We start from the raw sequence: 12838 nt of genomic DNA, 5'->3' as shown, positions 1-12838 counted from the left end.
AAACATGAGATGAAATGTTGTAGCACGAGAGAAAAATAGCTGGAAAAGTCTAAATACATTAAGAGGCTCAGAAAGAGTAAACCTGAGGGTGATGTCTTAAGCTTTTGTATGGGACTGGTCCGTTACCTTAATAAGTTTTTTTTTTGCCTTTCTTGCTGTTGTAATGCCGTCTCGATTGTTTAACGGTATTGATCTATTCCTAGGGCATGCCATTCTTACAGCTGCCGTCACAAACTCTTGTCCGTAGAGCCAAGCGATGAGGGGCGTGGACGACCTTCGAAATTTCGCATCATGCTACATCTTCAGCAATACATCTACACGCAATGGTCGTCCTGGGCTCCATGTTCAGAGTCGTGCCACACCACCAGATACAGGTAAGAGTATAAATGTTACGTGGAAGTCTCAAAACCAAGTTAGACAAAAAGGAAGTGTCCTTTCAATAAAATCACATCGGTAATAAATTTTGCATCGAAAGCAGGACGAGGGGTCATTGTTTAAGCTATTCAAATCTCAGGCTAACCTGGAGGTAAGGAAAAAATACTACTTTCGTAGGGTTGTGGGCCGCCTTGTCTTGTGGACAGAGAAGTTTGACTCTGGATTTAAAGGTTCGGGATTCGAATCCTTTGCTCTGGCATGGATGTACTTTCACTATCCTGTCCCTGTCCGTTCTTTTCGTGAACGTTTGATGTCTCGTCAATGGTTGCTTGGTTGCCTTCCCTATAAACGAGTCCTTATGGTATGTGTGGGCTGTGAAAGTCGAACTTCACACCAAATCACGGGACAGTTGTAAAAGTGAAGCAGCGTACTCCAAACTTGCCAACCTAGTTGGATCAAGACAATAACAACAGCAAACTAAGTAAGAATGCGAGAGGGAATTACCAAGGCCTGATTAAGGCACAGGCCAACTAGGCCTGGACCTGGGGCCCCGAATTTTTTAAAAATACTTATGCATAGCATGAAATACACCGCCAGCTCAGTCATTTCCAGCCGAGGACTGCAGTTTCGTGCTTATTAGCACTCATCAGCTCGGCATAGGAAAGTGACTGAGCTGGAGATGGAAAACCTCTTATGGAAGTCAAGAAGGCCAAACAAACTGGTAGCTAATGTAGAATTAGCACAGACCAGCCGAGTGACCGAAGCAATGGTTCGGTTCAACTCGAAAATTGATGGCAAGACATGGTAATCCATTCAGTAAATTACCGGCCCATTAGCCAAGGCTAAAGCAGAAATACATGAAATACACCTCCAGCTCAGTCATTTCCAGCCGAGGACTGCAGTTTCGTGCTTATTAGCAATCATCAGCCCGGCATAGGAAAGTGACTGAGCTGGATATGGAAAACCTCTTATGGAAGCCAAGAGGGCCAAACAAACTCAGTCACTTTCCTATGCCGGGCTGATGAGTGCTAATAAGCACAAAACTGCAGTCCTCGGCTGGAAATGACTGAGCTGGCGGTGTATTTCATGTATTTCTGCTTTAGCCTTGGCTAATGGGCCGGTAATTTACTGAATGGATTACCATGTCTTGCCATCAATTTTCGAGTTGAACCGAACCATTGCTTCGGTCACTCGGCTGGTCTGTGCTAATTCTACATTAGCTACCAGTTTGTTTGGCCTTCTTGACTTCCATAAGAGGTTTTCCATCTCCAGGTCAGTCACTTTCCTATGCCGGGCTGATGAGTGCTAATAAGCACGAAACTGCAGTCCTCGGCTGGAAATGACTGAGCTGGCGGTGTATTTCTGCCTTAGCCCTGGCTAATGGGCGGTAATTTACTGAATATACTTATGCATAGCATTAAAAAATCATGTAATATTGTGAAAATAATAAAAAAATCCTCTTGTAAGTAAATGTTGAACATTATTTTAACTTTTTTTTTTTGCGTTGAATTATAGTGAGCGGCCTCCAAAGGTGGGCCTTGGGCCTTATTTTTAGTTAGTTGGGCTCTGGGAATTACGTTTTAATGAGTGCATTGGTACTGATGTTTTATTGCGGTCGTCATGTCTGTCACGTGTTTCAAGATAAAACGAAACTATCTATGAATGCTTCGGCAAAAAAGTGCAGCGTTCAATACAGAACAAAACTATCTGTGTAAGTACGATGTTCTATCTCATAAATATCATCAAGATATGACAAAATGCGTGACATCAAAGCGCCATTTCACATTTGTAACTTCGAGACGGAACAAAGTTATCAGTACGATTACAAAGTTCCATCTCACAGCTATACCATTTTTTATTCCGTCAAGATTATCTGTATGACTGCAGAGTTCTCTCTCATAAATGCATCCTTCGAGATTGAACAAAACTTTCGATATGACTTCCACGTTCCATCTCATAAAGATAACCTTTCGAGATAGAACAAAACTGCGTATAACTGCGATGTTCCGCCTCCCAACTGTACTGTTCGAGAAAGAACAAAACTACATATGTGTATGTCTGCGGTTCTCCATCCCAATTCGCACCTTCGAAATAGAATAAAACTATGCAATAACTACAGTGCTCCATCTCACATAAGCCGTTTTTGAGTGGCAAATTTAAAAATCGAACGGTTCTGTTATTCTGAAAGAAATGTACCCTATGTTTTATTGTGCATCCCTGACAAAGTGTACATGCAAAGTTTCATGATGATCGGTTGAGTAGTTAAGGCTAAGGCCCCTATAGTGGAGGAGCCGACGCATCCGCCATTTTGGAGCAAGTTTGATCCAGTGCTTCGTAGCGATAGCATTGCTGCTGATGTTTACATTTCCTTAGCATGTGTTAAATTGAGTCAAATGGGTGGTTGTTCGGCTGTAAATTGTGCAAATAGCTCTAAGAAAGGATTTCGGCTCTTCAGATTTCCTGCAGAAAGAAAAAGGAAATGATAATTAATAGCCTGAAAAGTGACTCTAGCAGCCTGAAAACGACGCCAACTATTTCCAAAATTTCGTTAATGTTCACCTTCGCTCTCCAACTCTCTCGTTCCCTGCTTGGCGAATGATTGCCAATGCGTAGGCCTCTCCAGTTCGCATTAATAATATTAGTAACGACTAGGAAATCACCCGTTAAGCTATTACGGGTGAAAATTGCTTCTACATTTGAACGAAGCAATTGGCTGTTTGGTGATAGTTTGACAGTTGAAATTTTAACTCCAGTGGATGAAACTTAAACTCCAGTAGATAGCGTTCATTGTTGACCACTTTTTCGTCTCTTCATTCCCCTGAAATGAGTCTTACCAGTAAAGCAATTCAATTACCGCATCCGGTTCAACCATGTCACAATAAAGCATTTCCCTGCATGTCAAACATTCACGAAAAAATTTTTCAAATTATCATGCCGTGGCGCGAGTTTCATTGTTGATGACGTCAGGAGCGTTACTCGATCATTGGCTATTATATATATGAGGATTATACAAATTTTAAAGTAGGACATTTTTTACTGATTTTAAGTTCAATTATAGGAGTTTGGGTCGAGGAAAAATGCATCAATTTCAATGCATGTCAACAATCAGTACATTTGTTACGTTATATAAAGCTACTTTGAGTAAAATGTGTACTTTGTTTCAAACATGTGATAGTTAGGGAAAAGTTCACAACTTAATCATTTGAAAAAATCGTTTTAGTATCAAATTACATTCCTTTTGCTACGAATTACGAAAGTTTTATCATAAACTTTGTAAAAAAAATTTTGATAGAGAAAAAGTTGAGTGTCAAGTTTGAACTGTTTAATTTAGTTCCCTTGCTTGTGGTTGTGGTTAAAATAATTCTAAAATTGCACGGAAATGAACTTTGGAAATTAAAAAAAAAAATTGGATCAGTGAAAAAATAAAGGAAATGTCGATAAAACACGTCATTATTACTGTAACAAAAGAAAGTGTAAGAAGTAAGATACATATTATTACAAGAAGTTTAAAATTCTTTAATTAATTCCTTCAGCTCTGTGCAGCATTTCGCATTGAAAAAAACTTTTCAATTGATTATTTTTTGTGCGTCAACAATTTTCTAAGCTGATTAGTAATAACTTGAAATCCAGTGGACGAAAGATTAAATTGTGCCATTTGCTAAGATAGGCGTTTGTAAAGCAGGTTGGTTTTGCAAATAACATACTCCTATGGTTGTGGGACTTGAAAACAGAAGAACTGCTTCTCTTTCTCACCTAGAACAAATGAATTCTCTCAAGACCAAACGTTTTGTAATGAGTTTGTTCTTCTTCTTCTTCATCAGCACAACAGCCTGGTGCAGGCCAAGGCTTTCTCCGCCTGCTTCCTCCAGGCATGGGCGCCCATATGCAAAATTGTAAGGGGGGGCTCAGATATTTTAACCATGGTTTAGCTTGATATTTTCCCCATGAAAACCAATTTCAGAATAGATTAGAGTCATTAAAATTGGACATTTTTAATTACTTATTCATTAATGACTGGAGAAGAAATATTTTTTTCATTTTTGCAAAGAAAAAAAGTACTAAAAACGAGGAAATTCTAATTTCTAAGGGGGGGGTGGCTTGAGCCCCCTCTTGCCCCCCTATATGGGTGCCCTTGCCTCCAGGCGGTACGACACATTGCCAGGTCCGTCCGGAGTTAGCTTCTTGAGATTTCTGAACAAGATTTGTTTTCCGGGGTGAGGTTGTTAGCCTCACGCCCAACTCCTGACCTGAAGGACCAGGGTGTTCCTTTTAGTCTGGCACCTACCCTTTGACCTGTCCGACTTGGGAGACCTACCAGTAGCAAAGCTACCGCCGGCATAGCTCTCCGGGTCGTCGGTGCACGCAAACTCCACCGCCCCTTCAAGGGGGCGGTGGCATGGGCGGATCTAGAGGGGGGCCATGGGGGCCATGGCCCCTCCCAAAGTCTTGTGATAGTAAGAATTTTTTTAAGGAAAAAAAAAGAAAAAAATATTATGAGAAGATAACAAAGTTTAACACATGTATTTTAGTGAAAAAGAAGTATAGGCCTTAATTGGGAGTAAATTATATCCCTGTCCTCAAAACAAAACTTTTATTTCCAAAATTTTTGTCCATCTTTTACATCATTTCTTGTTTCCAACTACAGACACTTGGACGATCTCTAAATGCTGCGGTTCTCAGAGTATACCTATTGTTCACAAGACCAAAGAGAGCCTAAATTTTCGTTTTTATGGCTTTAATTTTGTAACTAGGAGGAGAACCCCCTTTTCCCTTGTCCTTTCACAAATGCCTTGATATGTAGCAAAAAAATGTATTTTAAGTCTTTTATTTGAAAAAAATGTCAACGGAAACTAGCTTATCCAGCCTTTATCACTTAACTTGCTTAAAAGCAACTTAAATGAATTTTTTTTTGGGACTTCAATTACAAACGAGTTTTGATAGGACCCCTTCCCCTCCCTAGTTTATACCGTGATGATAGCTTTAAAAGCAGGTTTTTTTTCGAGGAGCTCACGAATCTTCCATCCCTTTCTAAAATATGTATAAATATAGTTAAAAATCGAAGAGCCTCAAAGGCAAAATATTTCCAGGAAGGAAGGATTCTAAGCACCTTCACACTTCCTTTAATGTAAGCAAACATTACCTAAAGGATCATTTTTAAGCTGGACAGCTGAAGAGCTAGAAGAGCACCCCTCCTCTTCTAACTTCTCACTGTATAATGACAGAATATTTTGGTTTCTAAGCTTTATTTTCAAAAAGTATTTTGGGGCCAGCGTCTAAAACCTGACTTTTCTCCGTACATCATCAAAAATAGACAAATGCATTTTTAGTTTCCTAATTTTCAAAAATTACTCGGAAATTTAAATTTTGAAACATTTTTGAGGGGAATTCCTAAATCCACCCCCTTACCTAATGTCTCGAAACCCCGAAAATTGAGTTTTAAAACTTCATTTTAATAAAATTTCTGGAGAGTTCAGGTCCCAATTTCCCAATAGGCAGCTGTCTAGGGCGGCAAACTTTTCAGGGGCGGCAAGTTTGCTATTAGGGTCTGGTGGGGTAAAGTGGTCATAAAATCGCAGGTTTTCAACTTAGGTGGATAATAAATACAACAAATTCTTTAAACACTTCAATTTTTTTTTATTGTTATTTTACATTGCATTATTAAAGAACACGGTGCATTGAATTTTAGGAAGAAAAACATTGATTTTAGTAGTTTTATAGCACTTTCTTTTCCCTATGTTTTTATGACCACTTTACCCCATGGGGTGGGGGAAAGTGGTCATAGCATGGGGTAAAGTGGTTATATTTAAAAATAGAAGCAAAATCATTATAAATAACCCTAAAACTTGTATATTTCTGTTGCTTTTATAGTTACAAGTATATTCACGAGTACATGCGTGTACGAATATATTCGTGTCGTGTCATAAACGAGTAAACACGTTCCTATATGAGCAGATATATGTATACATCAGATATATGCATGCACGTGCCTACTCAAGTATATACGTGTATATACGAGTATAAGTATATATACGAGTACATAAGCATGTATACGTGATTACCTACAGGAGTGTATACGTGTCTACATGAGTACATACGTGTCACGTGTATACACGTGTCATGTGTATACGACTCGAGTATATACGCGTATAAACGAACATCATATGCTCGTATGCACTTGTATCTCAAGAAAATGCGTGCATACTTGAGTATATATGTGTAAAGTAGACGTATATACGCATATATAAGTGTACATACATACATATACGGGTATACACGAGTTAATTCGTGGATACATCCAGTGCGTCTTTGGAGTATGTATCTACTCAGGTACTACGAGTATATATGCATGTATTCGCGTAAACACGACCATATACCTGTATAGACGTATATACGTACATTTACGTGCATGCACCAGTACATGTGTGTATCACGAGAATATACGCTTATATACATGTCGACCTACAGAGTGAATTTAAGCTCTTGGGCAAAAATCATAGGGGTGTGAGAGGGAAGGATAGGAAGTTAAGAATCATAAGGAAGTTATAATCACTGACGCGCTACATGCACAAAAAGTCAGAAACTGATGGATGCAAAGCAGGGCACAAATTTGTTGCACTAAGATGATTTTACCTAATATTTTAGTTTTTAAGAAATATATTAGAGCAGTTGTTAAGAGTCATTTTTTTAAAGCTGGACAAAGTGAATGGGAGCCTGATAGTTGACACCTTCGATTTTCCTGAAACTTTCAGAATATGTTGCTAGTATTGTGATAAGACAAAGTGTAGCTTCTTTCTTCTCAAATTTAACTTGTTGGCAATTCAGTGGAGGTCAAAGTTTAAGGACGTGAGAAAAAAGAGCTTAATATATGATTCCTTTGCTTCAAAACCAATGAGTGTACCAAGCCAATTTTTTTTTGTGGATACTACTTGATACTAGGTACATGCTAGCCGAAATATTTTGGTCGCTCATTCATGGCTTTGAGGGCAAAGGTCAATTGAAAATGCTATTTTTTTTTACTTTTTTTGCCTTGTTTGGGCCCGGATATCTGCTAAAGCCGTGAGTAACCCTCGGAAATAAGTATATACCTAACTACTCACCACAGTATAGTACTAAGAAAAACATGAAATATCATGGGTTACTCTTTGCTTTAGTAGTTAAACGGTCTCAAAGTCGATGATTTTTTAAAAATAGCCAAGTTTAGACGTCAATAACTCTGATCGCGACGCATCAACAACTTTGGGACACAGCTGTAGTTATAGTCCAAGTGGTCTATTTTAAGGTCCAGGTTAGAAACCCATGGCAACTAATAAACTTTTTTAGTTATACGGCCTCAAAGTTGAAAATTTGAGCTATAATTTCATTTTTTTTTTTCAATTACTCTATGATTGGTGAGTTAGTAACTTAGAAAAACATCTGTAATTACATTCAAAGTGATATAGTTTTAGACTCAGGCCAGAAAACTTTGGGATCTAATCATCTTGCTTAATTAAACGGTCTCACAAAAATGATAATTTTAACATAAAGTGTCAAGTTTCAACTAAGCTAATCCACGAAAACAAGACTTTCAGACACAGCTGTAATTGTGCTCCAAGTGATGTAGTTTTAGAATCTGCTTCATACCCATGACACTTTTAAAATTTCAAAAAAATATATTTTTAATTCGAACTTTTACTTGTTCAATATAGTTAATAGCACGTGTTGAGTTTTCTCCCTTTTCAAAATGTATTTCTTAATTTTTTTAAAGTTTCGTACTTTATTTTATAGATGGCAGCCTTAAATTATATGTAAAACCTATAAAACCGGATAGTAGTGGTTGATGTAGCCATTTTAAACAAACAACACTGAACCGAAGCTTTGAAAGGCGGAGCATTCAAAACAAAATCTATCAACAACCAGCTTTTTTTAAATTTTTAGCAGAGAGAATGTTGGCCAGATATTGTTCCCAGCTCAACTGGGAAAAATCAGGCAACATCTGTTTCATCGAATCATCGCCGAGATCGACAGTACAAGTGCCTGTATTTTTGTCCAGAAATTGAATGCAGTGATGTATTTTTTGATAGTATTGAATTGGAAGAACATATAGCTTCAGGAAAACACAAATACATTCAAACTAAAACCTCCTTAGACAATGTGAGAAAATTGTATGCAGAAAAAATGAAAGCTTCTTGCTCTGTAACCCGTACAATAGCAGAAACTCAAATCCCACCATTATCTACTCGCAAAATAATGACTGAGAAGCTGTATGAAAAAATATTCTTTGATGAAACTGGATGGGCATTGCCAGTTAGAAAATTTTCAAAATTTAGCGATAAGCAGAAGAATTTTATGCGTCAGCTGTTTTTGGAAGGCGAGAAGACTTCCATAAAAATTACTCCCGAAAAAGCGGCAAAAGAAATGAGAGAAAAAAGAAATCAAAAGGGAGAAAAACTATTTTCGCCTGATGAGTATCTGACGACTCAACAAATTAGGAGCATGTTCTATCGCATGGCGTCTAAGATGAAAAAAGGAAAACTTGTGGAACATGATCAGACTCTTGAAGACAATGAGCAAGTAAGTTACTATACATAATGCATTCGCATTGAAAATTTAAAAATCTAAGATTTCCTTTTGCTTAATAGAATCGAAATATTTTTTTTTTAAATAATTGATTAGATAAATATAAGGAAAATCTATTAGCTGATAATAGCTTTTTTTTATAATGGTAACCTTTAAATTTGAGTGTCTCTATCTTGTTAAACTTAAGTGTACTTTCCCTAGGAAGAAGATAGAAATGAAGTAAGATCAATTCTCCAAGAGATAAGGGCATTGGAGCTATAGGAAAGCCACCTTCATAAGTTTCAAATGTAAATTTTTCTCCATGCAACTCCAAACCTCGGGTCTGCAAGAGCAAATCTGTGCTGTATTTTGAGTTATATTTTGCCTTTTAAGTTTAGTAAAAAAAATATTTATTTACTTTCAATTGTTTATTATTCATGTATGCAAATTTCTACTGTACTTACTTTATTGTGCAATTGAAATCCTATTTATAAAATACAGCATTGACTTATTTTGATTATAAAATCAAGAATGACATTAAGAAATAGGAAAATTGATTGTTTTGCGCAAATGAAGAGTGAAAAAAAAGGTTGTATTTGCAAAAAAAATTAACAAGTCCCATGGGTATATAATCTGGGTCAAAAACTGAATGCTGGGGACTGAAGCTGTAATTACAGCTGTGTCTCAAAATTTTGACTCGTGGATTAGCGTAGTTGAAACTTGACATTTTATGGGTAAATTATCATTTTTGAAACCGTTTCATTAAGCAAGATGATTAAATCTCATGGTTTTCTCACCTGAGTCTAAAACTATATCACTTAGGGTATGATTACAACTGTTTCTCGAAGTTACTAACTCATCAGTCATAGAGTAATTGAAAAAAAAATAAGTTGAAATTATAGATCAAATTTTCAACTTTGAGACCGTGTAACTAAAAAAGTTTATTAGTTGCCATGGGTTTCTAACCTGGACCTTAAAATAGACCACTTCGACTATAACTACAGCTGTGTCCCAAAGTTGTTGATGCGTCGCGATCAGAGTTATTGACGTCTAAACTTGGCTATTTTTAAAAAATCATCGACTTTGAGACCGTTTAACTGCTAAAGCAAAGAGTAACCCATGCTATTTCATGTTTTTCTTAGTACTATACTGTGGTGAGTAGTTAGGTATATACTTATTTTCGAGGGTTACTCACGGCTTTAGCAGATATCCGGGCCCAAACAGGGCAAAAAAAGTTTAAAAAGTAGTATTTTCAATTGACCTTTGCCCTCAAAGCCATGAATGAGCGACCAAAATATTTCGGCTAGCATGTACCTAGTATCAAGTAGTATCCACATAAAAAAAATTGGCTTGCTACACCCATTGGTTGTGAAGCAAAGCAATCATATATTAAGCTCTTTTTTCTCACCTTCTTAAACTTTGACCTCTACTCAAGGGCAAACAAATCAGTTTTTAAAAAAAATAAACTTCACTTTTTCTTATCATAGTACCACTAACACATCCTGAAATTTTTACGAAAATCGAAGACATCAACTATCAAAAGTGTCCAAGCTTAAAAAAAATGACTCTTAAAAGTTACGGCCTGTAGTAGCATCGCAACAAAGGCGCAGCGGCTGATGAAAGTTTTTCAAAAGTCTCGTTATTGCAACAGAGAGTGCTTTGTGATTGCGAAACACATTTATTACAGCTGCAGGCCGCAAATTTCATCAATCGCTTTAAAACTTTCTTGAGACCTAAAATGTTGTGTAAAATTGTCTTTGTGTAATAAATTTGTGACATTTTTTGCATCCATCAGTTTCTGGCTTTGCGTGCATGTAGCGCGTCAGCATTGTGTTTGTGACTATATGTTCCTTATGATTATTGCTTCTTATCCTCCCTTCTAACACCTTTTAATAATTTGCTCAAGAGTTTAAACTCACCCTGTATACTTGTATTTCTTATGCTTGTATGTAAATGTCTACTCGAGTACGACTGCGTATATTACGTGTCTACCTGAGTATATAAGTTTTCATGTATATATGAGTATAAGTGAGCATATACATGTATAGTAGAATGTATAGCTGTATGGATAAAAAATACTTGGACATACCCATACACGTATTTATTGGCGCATTTATGTGAATACGCCTATGTACGTGCCTACACGAGTATTTATGCGTATATATAAGCATTTACTCGTATTTTTAACCCCGTTTACTGTAAAAACAATACATATTAAGTAAAACTAATATTTAATCTGTATCGGCCTTATACTTAAAGATTAAGTGACATTAGATGAACAATATTCGTTAAGCCTAATATTATGACCACTTTACCCCATCTTACTTAAATTGTTCTAAAAAATTACCTAAAATAGATTCAGCTAACTACTAATGAATAAGAGTTCTTGAGACATGTAGGAAGCTTCCTGTACAGTCAATCTGTTCCTAATTCTAACAAACAAAATTTCCCAAGGAAGTTAAAATAGGTGTTTAGATTTTAAAAATTTTCATATTCACGCAAAATATTTTTTTTTACCCAATAAAATTTTGCCAGTTGCAAAATTTTGTATTCAAAATGTAGTTTCTAACTGCTCTACTCTAAAATAAAATTTTCACATTCATTCGAACATTTATTTCCAAGCTATAGCCATTTATTTGACGTATGACCACTTTACCCCATTGACCACTTTCCCCCACCAGACCCTATAATACACATTTTTTGAATTAAATTGTTATTCTTGAAAGTAAAATATTAGCATTCTTTCATTTTCCATAGAGACAATTTTTTCTTGTAATTTAATAATGATTACTTTCACACATCTTATGAAAGTCAAATGTTTTTCAATCATCGTATTTGACGAATAAAAAATTTTTTGGGAGATCACTGTGATTATTTAATCGGGGCGCCTCAGAATGTGAAACGCCATCATTTCTTCATAAGTTTGACAGTTTGAATCTGGGGAACACTTTTTTACGTTTTTTTGAGTCAAGGATATTTTGCTTCTTTTAGGGGCGGAGGAGGCGGCAGATTTCATATTTGCCTTAGGGCAGCAGGGAGCGAAATTCGGCCCTGGGGAGTTTGTTCAAAAATTTCGGATGGCCCCTCCCAAAACAATCGGCTGGATGCGCCACTGGGCGGTGGAGAGTTATATTCTACTTTTATTTATTTATTTTTTATATTTTCATCGTCATTTTACATTTAGATCTTGCAAGTTTCCCAATATTTGTGGTAAAGATCCAGTAGAGGAAGTAAAAGCTTGTTATACCAAAGGTGGACATTGCGAGAAAAAGTATCTTGAAATTGCCCGTCATTCGTACCAGCACTTATCTTTGTACAATGATTTAAACGAAACAGGTGAGTATTCTCTATATTTGCTAAATTAAAGGTTTTATACAGTTATCGGTAGCATAATTAAAATTGCGTTTTGTTCTATTAACTACTCCTTCTAGCTGCGTCGCTTTTTTTTTTTTTTTTTGTTAGAGTCTAATTAGAACATTCTTTCATCCACTGACGGATAGACAATGGGGATGTTTCCTTCAGTAAAAAGTACTACCTTTAGTCAATGAAGTTGATAGAATAAGCAAAAAATATAACATGGAGCCAGAAAAAAACTTTTTACTCCCCCAAAAGTTTTTTTATTTATTTATTTACTAGAGAAAATTCCCGGCGTTGCCTGGGTCAGTAATAATTGTGAGAAACAATGCTTCTTTCATTCGATTTCTGTTTTAATTGAAAAAACTCAAAACACAGGCGTTGACATGATTAAAAATAGAGATTCTTCCTTACCCATAAAAGTAATATAGCAATAAGTATAAAGAACAAAATAGTATTCAGTTAGAAACGAATGCACGACATTTAAGCATGTAAAAATATGATAAATTTCCAAAGTATGAAAAAATTTCACTTGTTAAAAAAAATTTATCATTTTTTTTTTTTTTTTTTTACA

Source organism: Uloborus diversus, chromosome 8 (genome assembly GCF_026930045.1).
Source record: "Uloborus diversus isolate 005 chromosome 8, Udiv.v.3.1, whole genome shotgun sequence".
NCBI lineage: Eukaryota > Metazoa > Arthropoda > Arachnida > Araneae > Uloboridae > Uloborus > Uloborus diversus.
This window is presented reverse-complemented; position numbering follows the sequence as displayed.